Source organism: Anopheles gambiae, chromosome 3 (genome assembly GCF_943734735.2).
Source record: "Anopheles gambiae chromosome 3, idAnoGambNW_F1_1, whole genome shotgun sequence".
Lineage (NCBI taxonomy): Eukaryota > Metazoa > Arthropoda > Insecta > Diptera > Culicidae > Anopheles > Anopheles gambiae.
Window position 1 is genome coordinate 53991129 of NC_064602.1, and position 14440 is coordinate 54005568.

General features: G+C 40.2%; 3 long non-coding RNA genes across 3 annotated transcripts; 1 reads left to right on the top strand and 2 right to left on the bottom strand.

Moving 5' to 3' along the window:
* The first annotated feature begins 842 nt into the window (after nucleotides 1-842).
* LOC133392962 (uncharacterized) lies at nucleotides 843-1855 on the top strand. The gene is made up of 3 exons (XR_009765928.1): nucleotides 843-1155; nucleotides 1252-1317; nucleotides 1388-1855. It is a non-coding gene; the product is annotated as an uncharacterized LOC133392962 (long non-coding RNA).
* A 411-nt stretch (nucleotides 1856-2266) lies between these two features.
* Nucleotides 2267-3276, bottom strand: LOC133392968 (uncharacterized). Its single transcript, XR_009765935.1, has 3 exons — nucleotides 2592-3276; nucleotides 2395-2485; nucleotides 2267-2329 (listed from the first exon to the last, which is right to left on the bottom strand). It is a non-coding gene; the product is annotated as an uncharacterized LOC133392968 (long non-coding RNA).
* Nucleotides 3277-4213: 937 nt separating this feature from the next.
* LOC133392961 (uncharacterized) lies at nucleotides 4214-4939 on the bottom strand. The gene is made up of 3 exons (XR_009765927.1): nucleotides 4842-4939; nucleotides 4681-4746; nucleotides 4214-4611 (listed from the first exon to the last, which is right to left on the bottom strand). It is a non-coding gene; the product is annotated as an uncharacterized LOC133392961 (long non-coding RNA).
* Nucleotides 4940-14440: the final 9501 nt, after the last annotated feature.

A 14440-nucleotide genomic window follows, 5' to 3' on the forward strand; every position in this document is an offset into this window, starting at 1 on the left:
AACGCATCCCTGTGACACTAGTTTAAGCTTATTTTCGAAGTGGCAAAAATTACATAAATATGCTACTAGACCTTATTTTGCATTTTTATTAGTTATTTGTTATGTAAGGGTTATGAAAACTACATGGTGTTCATAGAACACTCTAATGAATACATTTTGAGCATTGGAAAGTATCTTTGTAGTCAAAAAATGCTTAAATAGAGGGTGCCCATTTTGCCCCGCATGCCTATTTTGCCCCGCTTTCCCCTATCTATCATTTTTGTCTTTCTAACATTCAGAAAAATTTTCATTCTGTCTTGCTCTTCTGGGTGTTGGTCACTTTTTGCTCGCAACTTGGCTGTGTCACATCAACCATCCTCATGTTTCATATGGCTCTTCCCCAACCAGCATTATCGCGCGATTTTTATGTGTATCTATCATTTTTCTCATTCTAACATTCACAAAATTTTTCATTCTGCCTCGCTCTTCTGGGTGTTGGTCTGTATTTGCTTGCGACTTGGCTGTGTCGCATCAACGATTCGCATGTTTCATTTAGCTCATCTCTTTCCATCGTTGGAGAGAAACTCTTGCGTCTCGCTTTTCTGGGACTTGTCCAAATTCGCTTGCTACACCAATCGTTCACGCAAGCGTTCTCCTCTCGCCCGCTCTTTGTATCATTGTACAGGTACTCCCCGATATACGCTATCAATGCGTACCGGAGGCAATAGCGTATCTCGAATATTCAATAGCGAAAGTCGAATTTCGAGGTTTTCAGTCAAATTATAACTAATATCCGTATAACTTTGCATGAAGTGGTAGGTTTTAGCCACTAAATAAGTTATTTGATCTAATTTTAACTGAATTTTTCAATTTTATACCATTTGAAATGGTTTTTAATATTCAACCAAAAGGGAATTTATTTTGCATTTGACATTCGATTTCTAAAATTAGTACTACTTGTTCAAAGAACCGTCAAATTTAGAAAAAAAGCGTATAGCGAAATCGTGTATATCGAGTATGGCGTATATCGGGGAATACCTGTATAGCCACACGAGGAAGGCGCTGCTTCGCGTTCACATGAAAATGTGGTAGTGTGAAATCAAGTTTGCAAGCGGTAGGACGCGTCGGTGTGTGTCCGTTTTTTCTCTCGTGAAACCAGTACGGAAAAACTATTTGGTAAGTACAGTTTTTAATAAAGGGTTATATCAATCTTTATCAAACTGAATTGTATTGATAATTGTGATATAAAATCAATTTCGTTTTTTTTTAAAGAAATCGTAACACACGCACGAACGGAAGTGAGCACGGACCACAACAGAAGCAATATTCAATTGGTTGGTAAGTATTGTGCTTGACGTTAAATTGAACAGCTGTTGGCAAAATAGTTAATATTTCCTTCTATCCCTAGGAGTGCCGAAAACAGAACAGGAGAGGAAAGAAGGCAGGAACGATCCGATCCTCCAACGTGCTAGCGCCTGGTAGAGGAGAAGCGGCAGGAAGGTAGAGACGAACATCCAGCGCGCTAGCGCAGCATGTGGGAGCAGCGAGAGGGAGGCAAGCAGGAAGAATTTTTAACGTGTGGACACAATTCGACGAAGACAACGCTGGATTATAGGAAGAACGAGGAGAGAAGGCAGGCAAGACGGGTACGTGTGTATCCCGCACCGGTTTTCGGCAGTGTGAATTGTGTGAGTATTGAAAAGTGTATGTGTGAGTAGAGGTAAAGAGGTGAAATAAAGAGCGAATGTGTGGAATGGAAAAATTAGAGAGAGTCTGTGTTTGTTTTGGGAGAGAGGAGAGAATGAAAGAAATTGAACAATAATGTAGCATACAGAAACTACATGTATGATACACGCTGTCGCACCGTTGCAGAAACGTGCTCTTTAGTGCTGCTAATGAGCACGATTTGAGAACGTTTTGAGCCCGTTTTTTCTCATACAAAATTGGAAATTGTCGCGCGATAATGCCGGTTGGGTCCCCGCTTGGCAAAATGTCGCGCGACATGCATGCTTGAAATCGATGCTTGTTAACATTTTATTTCAAGCATCGTGAGTGTCCCAGCGTGAGCGCTGAGCACACCTCTCCTCATTCCCAATGCCGCGTTTTTGGTTAATCCTCGCTCCCACCCTTTCTTTCCTTCTCCTCAACGAACCCACCATTCCCGCGAGCGTAGACCGATCAAAAAATTCCAGGAAATTCCGACAGTAAGTGTGCAGTTTTTTATTCACAGTACTGTTTGGCAAAATATCAATTCTTGATGGTGCGTGCTGGACGAACGAAACGTTGGCTGCTTGCTCCACCGATAGCGTGTGCTGTTGGAAGAGAAACACTTGCTGTTTGATGCGTTTGCCTGAGGAATGAAAGATATATCTACCATTAGAATGGTGAACATAACTAGGACTATTTAAAACTTACCGATCACGAAGATATTTGAAGTTAAACGGCGACTCTGTAAGCCCGATTCACCTTCTTTGATCGGTTATCAGGTGCTTTGGTAATAAAATTGCTAGGTGTGATAGAAAATAATAGAAGAATAAACAAACATTAAAAGCAGTACGATTGTTAGAACACAAACATCATTTGGAAGACTCTTCTTTTATGCATACACTTACCCGTAGATCAAGTAACAAAACAAACTGCATTTACGCCTGCGTTGACATCTTTCACGATTTACTTAACCACTTTTCTATTAACATTTCATAATTTTCACTGCATCTTCCGGCACCGATCCTCCCCAAATGAAATTTGCATTCGTTCTGGCAATGAGTTTCGAACGATCACAACACAGCGCGAGAGTGAAGAACACAAAGTAAATGGCACTATGTACAAGTGTTGATCATATGGTCAAAATAAAGTATAATGGAATTTATTTTACTTCAAATGAATTGATTTTATTCTGATTTACATTTCAACTATTGTTATCAGCATAGTTGTTAATGTTTAAAATTTTGATGAAGTGAAATCATCATTACCAGATAAATGAAACGATAATCGACGCATTTTGACCATATCGAATTATGATCGTCTTTACACATAGTGTCATCTCTTGCGCTTCAGTGTCTCACGCTCAGAGCAAAAATTCTCGCAACTTAGCAACGGTGGGAGCGTTCAGTTGTGGAGGGCTGGAGGAGTGCGAGTGTGTGTCTCATGCACACAGCGAAATTTTGGTCAACACCTCGATGGTGGGAGCGTTTTTCCATGGGATGGGGTGGTGGAGTGCGAGTGTGTCGAATGATTCCTTCAAAACTAGGGCCAGGGGTAGCGAGAGGAATCAAAATGAGTTACTCTTTGCCAAGCGGGTTACCAAATAGTTTTTTTTCCGTACTGGTTTCACGAGAGAAAAAACGAGCACGCATCGACGCGTCCTTCTTCTTACAAACTTGATTTTACACTACCACTTTTTCATATGAACGCGAAGCAGCGCCTTCCTCTGGTGGCTATACAGGTATTCCCCGATATACGCCATACACGATATACGCGATTTCGCTATAAGCTTTTTTTCTAAATTTTAAAGTTTTTTGAGCAAATTGTACTAATTTGACACATCGAATATCAAATTCAAAATAAATTCCCTTTTGGTCGAATATTAAAAACCATTTCAAAATGTGTACAATTGTAATATTCAGTTGAAATCATATCAAATAACTAATTTAGCGGCTAAAACCTACCACTTCATGCAAAATTATATGAAAATTAGCTATAATTTGACTGAAAACTCGACATTTGCTAATATTCGAGATACGCTAATGCCTCCGGTCCACATTAATAGCGTATATCGGGGAGTACCTGTACAATGATACAAAGAGCGGACGAGAGAAGATCGCTTGCGTGAACGCTTGGTGTAGCAAGCGAAATTGGACAAGTCCCAGAAAAGCGAGACACAAGAGTTTCTCTCGAACGATGGAAAGAGAAGAGCCATATGAAACATGAGGATGGTTGATGTGACACAGCCAAGTTGCGAGCAAAAAGTGACCAACACCCAGAAGAGCAAGACAGAATGAAAATTTTTCTGAATGTTAGAAAGAGAAAAATGATAGATACACATAAAAATCGCGCGATAATGCCGGTTGGGTATAGACCCAACCGACATTATCGCGCGACATTTTACAGTTTTGTATGAGAAAAAACGGGCTCAAAACATTCTCAAATCGTGCTCATTAGCAGCACTAAAGAGCACGTTTCTGCAACGGTGCGACAGCGTGTATCATACATGTGGTTTCTGTATGCTACATTATTGTTCAATTTCTTTCATTCTCTCCTCTCTCCCAAAACAAACACAGACTCTCTTTCATTTTCCCATTCCACACATTCGCTCTTTATTTTACCTCTTTACTTCTACTCACACATACACTTTTCAATACTCACATTTCACACTGCCAAAAACCGGTGCGGGATACACACGTACCCGTCTTGCCTGCCTTCTCTCCTCGTTCTTCCTTTCCTCCAGCTTTGCCTTCGTCGAATGGTGTGTACGCGTCCTGCTTGCTTCCCTCTTGCTGCTCCCACGTGCTGCACTAGCGAGGTGGATGTTCGTCTCTACCTTCCTGCCGCTTCTCCTCTACCAGGCGCTAGCACGTTGGAGGATCGGATCGTTCCTGCCTTCTTTCCTCTCCTGTTCTGTTTTCGGCACTCCTAGGGATAGAAGGAAATTTAACTATTTTGCCAACAGCTGTTCAATTTAACGTCAAGCACAATACTTACCAACCAATTGAATATTGCTTCTGTTGTGGTCCGTGCTCACTTCCGTTCGTGCGTGTGTTACGATTTCTTTAAAAAAAACGAAATTGATTTTATATCACAATTATCAATACAATTCAGTTTGATAAAGATTGATATAACCCTTTATTAAAAACTGTACTTACCAAATAGTTTTTCCGTACTGGTTTCACGAGAGAAAAAACGGACACACACCGACGCGTCCTACCGCTTGCAAACTTGATTTCACACTATCACATTTTCATGTGAAGCAGCTCCTTCCTCGTGTGGCTATACAGGTATTCCCCGATATACGCCATACTCGATATACACGATTTCGCTATACGCTTTTTTTTCTAAATTTGACGGTTCTTTGAACAAGTAGTACTAATTTTAGAAATCGAATGTCAAATGCAAAATAAATTCCCTTTTGGTTGAATATTAAAAACCATTTCAAATGGTATAAAATTGAAAAATTCAGTTGAAATTAGATCAAATAACTAATTTAGTGGCTAAAACCTACCACTTCATGCAAAGTTATACGGATATTAGTTATAATTTGACTGAAAACCTCGAAATTCGACTTTCGCTATTGAATATTCGAGATACGCTATTGCCTCCGGTACGCATTGATAGCGTATATCGGGGAGTACCTGTACAATGATACAAAGAGCGGGCGAGAGGAGAACGCTTGCGTGAACGATTGGTGTAGCAAGCGAATTTGGACAAGTCCCAGAAAAGCGAGACGCAAGAGTTTCTCTCCAACGATGGAAAGGGATGAGCTAAATGAAACATGCGAATCGTTGATGCGACACAGCCAAGTCGCAAGCAAATACAGACCAACACCCAGAAGAGCGAGGCAGAATGAAAAATTTAGCGAATGTTAGAATGAGAAAAATGATAGATACACATAAAAATCGCGCGATAATGCTGGTTGGGTTAAGATGGCCCGGTTACAGGATTTTGCAACAGAATCCCGAGTGTTTTTGTATCACTCGAGACTGTACTCAAACAGTGGCGAGTTTACAGTATCGGGGGCCCTAAGCAGTAAGAATTTTTGAGGCCCTCTGTATATGATTACCGGGGGGTACAGTATCGGACAGAATGATAGGACCCTAGTGTTTTCAACGCAGCATGCACCCGTTGGGACAGGTTTATGTGTGGTTTGTGTGTTTGTGTTTGTGTGTGTGTGCATGTGTGTGTGTGTGCATGTGTGTGTGTGTATGTATGTTTGAATTTGTATTGGTGTGTGTGTTTGTTTCACAAGTAGGTCGTTTTGGATAGATTTGTTAGTAGTTTTTTGTTTTTTGGGTTAGGTTTTTGATGTTATAAGCAGGATCTCCGCCCTCGCGATCAGTGTGTTTTTGATATATTAACAATTTTACGGTCTTCTTTCGCCGTGGTCTTCTGAGAACGTCCGGTTGACTTTTCGGTTGTCGCGTTTCGGTTGTCCAAGTGCGTTTCGGTTGTCTAAGCACGTTTCGGTTGTCCGAAACGCGTATGCCACAAAAGTGCGCGATCGTTCCATTACGAACTCGATCGTTTTGCGCTTAATGCCAGCAGCCGCCATTCGCTTTATCATATGGCGCTGATAATCGGTACAATGTTTACCTCGACCCATTGTTACTAACATTGCTTGCTTGGACCGTCAAGAACGCGCTGGTTAAAAACTTGGACACGGCTGATCCCGTGCTCTGCCTGCGTTCTACTTCTATACGCGATGAATTACATCGTTGTCAAGCAGCGAAAACATCGCATGGATAAAAACTATCAACGAGTACGCGAGTAAGCGTCTTCCCTTCAAAATCGAGAACAGAATACTGTCGCGCTCATGAAACAAAACGCCCATTGAAAAGAACAACTGCGCACCAGCTCAATGCACGCACCAAGTTTTCCATGCGCACACAACGTTCAACGCAGATATGCACGCAGGCCTTTCAATGGCGTGCACTGGAGTAGTCAGGGGAAAAATGATTCTTTTTAAAGATCAGGTGCGGTCCAGTTCGCTCAGTGAAATGAACTGAACGCGTGCGGTGATTCTTTCGCACGCCCGAGGTGCAGCATTTTTTTAAGAATATTTTTTATGCTGCAAGAATGTACACCCTATTTTATTTTTTTATTTTTATACAGTTACATTTACAAGCAGAGAAAAAGGAAATCAAAGTTGTTTTAATGCTCAACTAAACTTTAAATTTATCACGATTTGTTTAATTTTCTTATATCAAAATTTATTTTGTTTTCTACTCGTTTAAAGTATTTTTTATAAAAATGTAAATTTATCGCCGTTTAAAACAACGGATTGATAACATTCATTCAATTAATCGTACAGTTAAAAAAACTGTGGTTAACTATAGTCCATGAGGAGAATCTTTTTCATATATTCAAAGCCGACATGAGGTGCTTCTAACATATGGAAAATTACCTGCAGTTTGCAGTTGCAGTGCAGTGGAAAAAAAACTACTAGAGCGAGAGTGTATCGCTATTTTGCTGAACGGCAAAGAAGACATGGATAACAGAAGCTTTCTCGTTCTAGTCAACACACTATCAGATCGATAAAGCATGCTGATTTTCTGAGTAGGAGAATGAACTCCGCACCGCGTGCGGTGGTTTGTTGCACACTTTCATGATCGGTATATTTCCGGGAGAGTTTCCGCACGGAGAATCAATACGGCACCGCTAGCGTGCGGAGATGTATCGCACACATTCATAGTCGGCGCGGAGAACGTCCGCACAAAGAATCAATACCGCACCGCTAGCGTGCGGAGATGTATCGCACACATTCATAGTCGGCGCGGAGAACGTCCGCACAAAGAATCAATACCGCACCGCTAGCGTGCGGAGATGTATCGCACACTTTCATAATCGACAGGGAGAGCGTCCGCTCGGAGAATCAATACCGCACCGCTAGCGTGCGGAAGAATCATTTCCATTTATCTGGCGGTGCGGTACTCGTTCACTCAGTGTAAAGATTGGAATAAATCATTCAGTTCTGATTCATTTTGCCCTTGTCTACACTGGAGAAACACCTGTGAGGGAATGCCGAGTTCATTGCTATTGTGCGCGTGTCCATTTTGCATCGCTGCACATGCACATTTATCAATCAGCACACCGGCGTTTTCGTCCGAGGAACAAGCGCTGCTGTCGATGCAAACTTTAGCTTTTATCCAAGTGCAAACGCACGCTGTTTCACATGATAACACACATTATCAGAATACTTTCAACGCAATATGACATAATGGCAAGCTACGTTTTTCAGACAAAAACCCGCGCACTTGCAAATACACATTAAAAAGCACACTCTCTTTCTACTACACACACTCACACACACACACACACATACACACACACTCACACACACACACACACACACACACACACACACACACACACACACACACACACACACACACACACACACACACACACACACACACACACACACACACACATACACAGACACTCACACACACACACACACACACACACACACACAAACACATACACACACATACACACACACAAACACAAGTAACGTGGTAAAACAAGTGCTCGGTGCGTTGAAAAAACCAGGGTCCTATCTTAATGTCCGATACTGTACCCGGCATACATCTTGGATTATGTAACATTTCAACTTTAATTTTTTGCTGGGGAGGTGCTAAGGATTCGTCTAGCACGGGGCTCCAACGTCCATCACACACGGGGCCCTTCTTGCTAATACTGTGCCATGTTCTATCAACTGTTATAGATAGTGGACTAAAGATTCGCGGGGCCCCTCATTGACGGGGCCCCCCGCAATTGCTTACTTTGCTTACCGTTAAAATCGCCACTGTACTCAAACACCTTTGAATGCAGTCCTGTTTCCCCTATCTTAATCGATGTTTTCTATTACGATCGAGCACATCGTCCTTACATGGCCTGAACAACAATTCTCCATGATGTTTGGTCTCTAGTTGCAGCATCTCAACCATGTAGATACCAATTCTCCGACAAAACTTACTTTATCTGATCCAGATTACCAACCGCTTCTTGGCGAGACATGAGTTCGGTATCCTCATAACATGCCCCAGCGATCGTATCCTGTCTGCTTTCACCATCTCCAAGGTGCTCTATTCGCCGTACAGCTCTGCACACTCGTTGTTCATCCTTCTCCTCCAAACTTCATGCTCGAACACACCACCAAAGGTGGTTGGAAAATGCGTCACTCAAACACGCTCAAAGCGTTTGCGTCTTCCGCTCGAATGATCCAGGACTCGTGTCCATAGAGGACCACCAGGCGAATCAATGTGCGTTATATTTCACATTTCATGCGGACTGAGTCTTCTGGATCTCAGCAGTTGATGAAGCCCATACGATTCCCCTGCACGGAATTTGCTGCTGATGTTGTTGTCCGAAGTAGCGACCATACCAAGATAGAAGAACTCTTTTACGACCTCGAGACTGTCGCCGTCAACTAATAAGATGCTCCTTAGTTGGTCTGATTCTGATCTATGATTGTTGATTTACATTTGAGTAACCTACGTTTATACGCCTTACTCACCTTCGCTGTTTCTCAATAATGAATCATTAACCAAGTCATGAAACAATTTCTTCGGCTGCATAAAAAATGACACCTTCCAGGGCGATGTTGAAGAGCAGACAGAAGATTCCGTCACCTTGTCTCAGAACCTGTGTTTGTCAACAGTACCCTGTGCGTTACGAACGATTCCGACATCAAGTTTGATACTCTTTCCTTGCACTGCACCTCGTTCATAGTGGCTTCTACCATCCGGATCAACTTCCCAAGAAAGTGATACCGCTGCAAGATGTTCTATAGCTCATACTGGACTAAGGTTTTGTAGGTTGCCTGAAGTCGATGAATAGGTCAGTGGTCGATTTGCCTTCAACAAACCCTGCTTGGTAGCTGCCGACGAAATTTGTAGCTAGGGACGCATACGTGCAGAACAGGGTCTGGGACAGGATCTTGAAGGCGGCATTAAAAACTGTGATGGCACGAAAATACGAGCATTCCAGCTTGTCGTCTGTATTTTAAATATAAATTCGGTTTCATAAATGTGTTTCTATCATGTACTATTTGGCGTACCGTCGTATGCGGACATGACGGCCTATACAGGCTTTCAATACTTTATCCAATACCGCATTGCCGTATAGTCAGTCCTTACTACGGGAGTCGGTCCATTCCGGGCTTGAACCCATTATTGAGTTGTTCGATTTGACAAATGTACCACGAGACCGCCCCATTTGCTTCGTGTACGCCAATTAGAAGAAGAAGAACACGATGCCAAATTGATTTTATTTTTGCTAAGTTTTCAACTCAACTGTTCATCAATACTGTTGTGTGTCCAATGAGATTTTTGTCAACCGCATTAATTCTTAGAACACTAAATTCTTCAACCTGTGCACTGCTTCCATTCATGTGGGCAGAGTACAATTGATCGTAATGACCCATCAAAAGACACAGGGACCGCCACTGGCGTACGGGAAAGTTCACTGGAGGTCCCTGTAGATCGCCATAGGGATTAACGTGTTAATCTGTGTTCTACTTTCTGCAGAATTTTATTGTAGAAAAAATGATTTGACTGAATCAAACGCCGTAGCTCTATCATTAACAACTTGCATTCTGCTTAACATTCACGGTTTTGCTTTGAGTGTTTAAATGTAAGTTGATAATCACTGGTTTTTGAGTTTCATAAATTATAGACGATGAGTCCTGCAGTACTTGGACGCTAATGTTTATACTCAGGAAACGGCGCCACAGTGGCAACAATTTGAAGCTATCGTTGATCTCATCAACGTAGGTGGATCGTAAAATTACAGGAATTATTTGTCTTAAATTGTGTGATAGAAGTGCCATATTATCAAAATCTACTGTTTTGTGTTTAAGTATGTGGATTTCTGTTCAACAATTGAAAGAAATAAATGTGTATGGAAGGATGCAGGTCTTTTTTTATAACACATTTAATAAGTCCGATAATAAATGAGTGTAAAACCGTTTTTAAACGACAGCTTTGTAATTGTGTTTATTACAATGTTGCTAAAATTAACACCTTATAAAAGCCAATGTGAATTAATCACTTTTTTCTATGATATTTTGCATGAATTTTGCAAGGGCGATGTCGAACATGCATTTGTAAAAATCATCATCATTATCAATTGTTTGCCATAATTAACTTCATTTCCAGTTATAGGCCGATGTATGATTATGCTCAAGCATCTGAATATAGGTGTTAATCGACTTGCGATTTTGTTTCGCTTTGCTCAGGTATCAGAGCGTTTCTACACATACCGAGAATGCAGCTGAGAAAATAACTGACAGCATGCTTTGACAGCGACTGACAGCATTTTCGGCGAGAGAATTCTCCTCGGCATGCAAAGAACGATGGAGCTGAGAAAAAATTGAATTGGCAGTTTATAGCGATCGATCAATTATAGTTTGCATTTTTGCCGTCTAATAATCGTAGAAATATCATTTAAAAGTAAATAAAACTTTTTGATTTCATTTTAGCGATTAAAATGGATTTTTTCAACATCATTTTAAAAGTCTCATCTCGGCGCTTTTCAGAGCTTCTACACACACCGGCATGAGAAACCGACTGTCAATTCACAGCCATCTCTCAGCTGCAGTCTCGGTGTATGTAGAAACGCTCTCACACACGTCCTTGGCTGATTTCGGAAAGTAAAGTAGATAATTCGATGGTTGTTAAGTTTGAATTTCTTGCCGGAGCACTTCCTTACGTTCTTTATTTGAACTCGCATTCACAGCTACGCGACTGCGAAGCATGTTCTTCTTTTTTCTTTGTACATTATTATGTTTTTTGTAGTGCTTGTTGCGCCTGTCAATCTCACCAACCCTATTGCGTTCGGCTTCTACAACTGGACGTTTAGTTACCTGTACTTGCTTGGTTCATTCATAACGTACATATCCTAACCCTAAACCTCCTTGAAACGGGATACTGTATATGCCCATCGTTTTGTTTTTAGGTGCGAGATGAGCCACCTTTTTCCTTGTGTCTTATTTAGTTGTTTCGTTGTATCAAAAGCTATAGGTAAAAGAAAAACGGTCGATTAATTTATTTGCTAACAGCTGCAAATAATATCGATGTGCGATAAAATACCCACCATACTGTATGGATCTTCATTTATGTTCATCTTCATACTGTATGGATCTCCATATGTGTTGCCTTTTGATGTCCTTGAAGCTTTAGAATGGATCACGCTGGTCAAGGATTCATACACACATGAAAAATTGTTTATGGTTAGTACTATAAACATCTGTACAAAAATTCATTCAACTTACCAAACTGGTCGCGTTTCAAATTGATTAGACGAAAGCACCATTTTCGCAAATATCAACCTTTCCGCAAGCTCGATTCACACGTTTGATCAACACCCAAGCAATTCAATTGATACACAAAACTTGGCCCAGCACCAGTTAAAACAGGTTCAACGGCTTTAAAAAAATATTCCGCAAAAAAAAACAAATACAAATCCATCAACCAGATCGAATCCGCATGATTGAAAGTAACTGCTAGATCAAAACGAACAGTCTGCAAAAGTGCCCGAGTACGGTGCACGTGTACGAAGAAGAGCAACCAATGAGAAACACACCGTCACCGTAACAGCGTCTCCGTAACATCGTCACCGTAACGACGTCACCGTAACGGCGTCGCCGTAACACTGTTACTGTAACGGCGTCACCCCGTTGCCATGGTAGCGTTACGCGCTAAGGAAAATTTATATATAGAGAAGAAAAGATAATCATAATCATAATTTTGACAAAACATTAAATAACCTAAGAAACAAAAAATCTAATAGCATAAATGAAGGCAGATAAATACAAAAAAAAACAATTAGTTTAAAAGAAAGCTTTTTGTCTCTAGTAGTCTTGAAGTATTCGGGTTTTACAAAAGAATTTATATTTACAACTGATGTTTCAGACGTAGCATGTGGAACAGTTCTTGATATCATAGAAAAGGAATATACAGCAATTCACTGGGAAAACAATTATTTCAAACCATACCTATACGGCAGAAAATTTACCGTGAAAACAGATCATAGACCATTGGTATATCTGTTTGGTATGATAAACCAGACACCTAACCTAACAAGAATGAGACTAGATTGAGAAGAATTTGATTTTAAAATAGAATATTTAGCAGGTAAAACTGATGTAGTAGCAGATGTTTTATCCAGAATTGTAAGTGATTCTGACGAACTACATCCATCTCTAAAAGTAAAACAAAATTAGCTAATTAAATTTTAATGGTAAATACTAGAGCAATGACAAGGAAAAACATAACTAAAGATAGAAAAGAAAAAGAAAATGAAAAGGAAGAACCAACAGAGAAGTATAATCAAACTAATATGTATGAAACATTTAGGCCATCTGAGACAACCACACATTCTACACATTCAGAGGTCCTTCACGATTCTAGTCACTTTTTTGTATAGAGTTTGACAGTTGGAGGCTGAAATCATGTAAACACTCCATACAAAACCACACTTAAAACTAGCCTGCGATTTTCAGTCTAGATTATTCTAGCCACTAAGCTAGAATTAGATTCGAATACCTGCTCGAAAACACGGTGTTGTTTACATTTATCCCAATGTGCATTAAAGAGATCAGGTGGTGGAATCTGGAATCAAAGTGTATGTAGTCCAGGTGGTCTCATAGCATTTTTTCATAACCAATTTTGAACATTACTTTTTGGCAGCACGGGTGAAAACTTTTTCTCAAACGAGCTTTTTGGAGGCTTCACGAATACTCAAAACACTCTTACAATATTAATTCAGAAACAGAAGCGATAAAAATCAGGCTTTTAATTTCATACACCTTGGGATAAGCACACCTGTATATTATACGCACTAAGATAGCTGGTCGAAAACTGCTATACAATGCAAACAGCTAACAGGCTGAAATTTCAGCCTTCCAACTTAAAACGGAAAGGACCCCATTAATGAAAATGATGAATTTATTGAGCTCGTGATATACAATCACAATTATTACAAAGCGCTGCAAAAAATTGAAATACCCATAACTTCCGCGAAGCAAAGTCAAACACTAGAGTTTGTACTGCATGAATCAAGCCAAATCGCAAGAAAGTACCATAAAGATTTAGCAATTGCATCAAATTATTCTATTTTTTCAATGTCGACCACAAAGGAAATAATTAACAAAATGATAAAAGACGTTCACATCGTCGTATTTACAGCACCTAGACTGGTAGAAGATACAGAAGAACAGTTCCAAATAATGTCCAATTTCTACACAACACCAACAGGAGGTCATATAGGTCAATTCAAGTTGTAAAGTAAGATAAAAGATAAATTCAAATGGAAAAATATAAAAGCGGAAATGATCAAGTATGAAAAAGTTGTAAAGCATGCGCAACTAATAAGATCTTAAAACATACTAAAGAGGAAACTGCTGTGACGACAACGCCCTCAAAACGTTTTATCATCATTAAGATTGATATCGTAGGACCTTTACCAAAAACAGCAAATAATAATCGATGCGCAGTTACTACCCAATGCGAACTGTCAAAATACATCGATTCAAAACAAACGGCAAAATATAATAGCAAAAGCATTAGTAAAAATTATTCCTAGATTTGCAAACTTTTTATAAATGAGCTCAGATCAAGAACTTGAATATAACAACGAAATTTTGGCACAAATATAAAACATATTCTTCTTCTTCTTTTCATCTCAACAACTGTTGTCGGTCAAGGCCTCTGCCTCTGTACCACTTATGGGGTTGGCTTTCAAT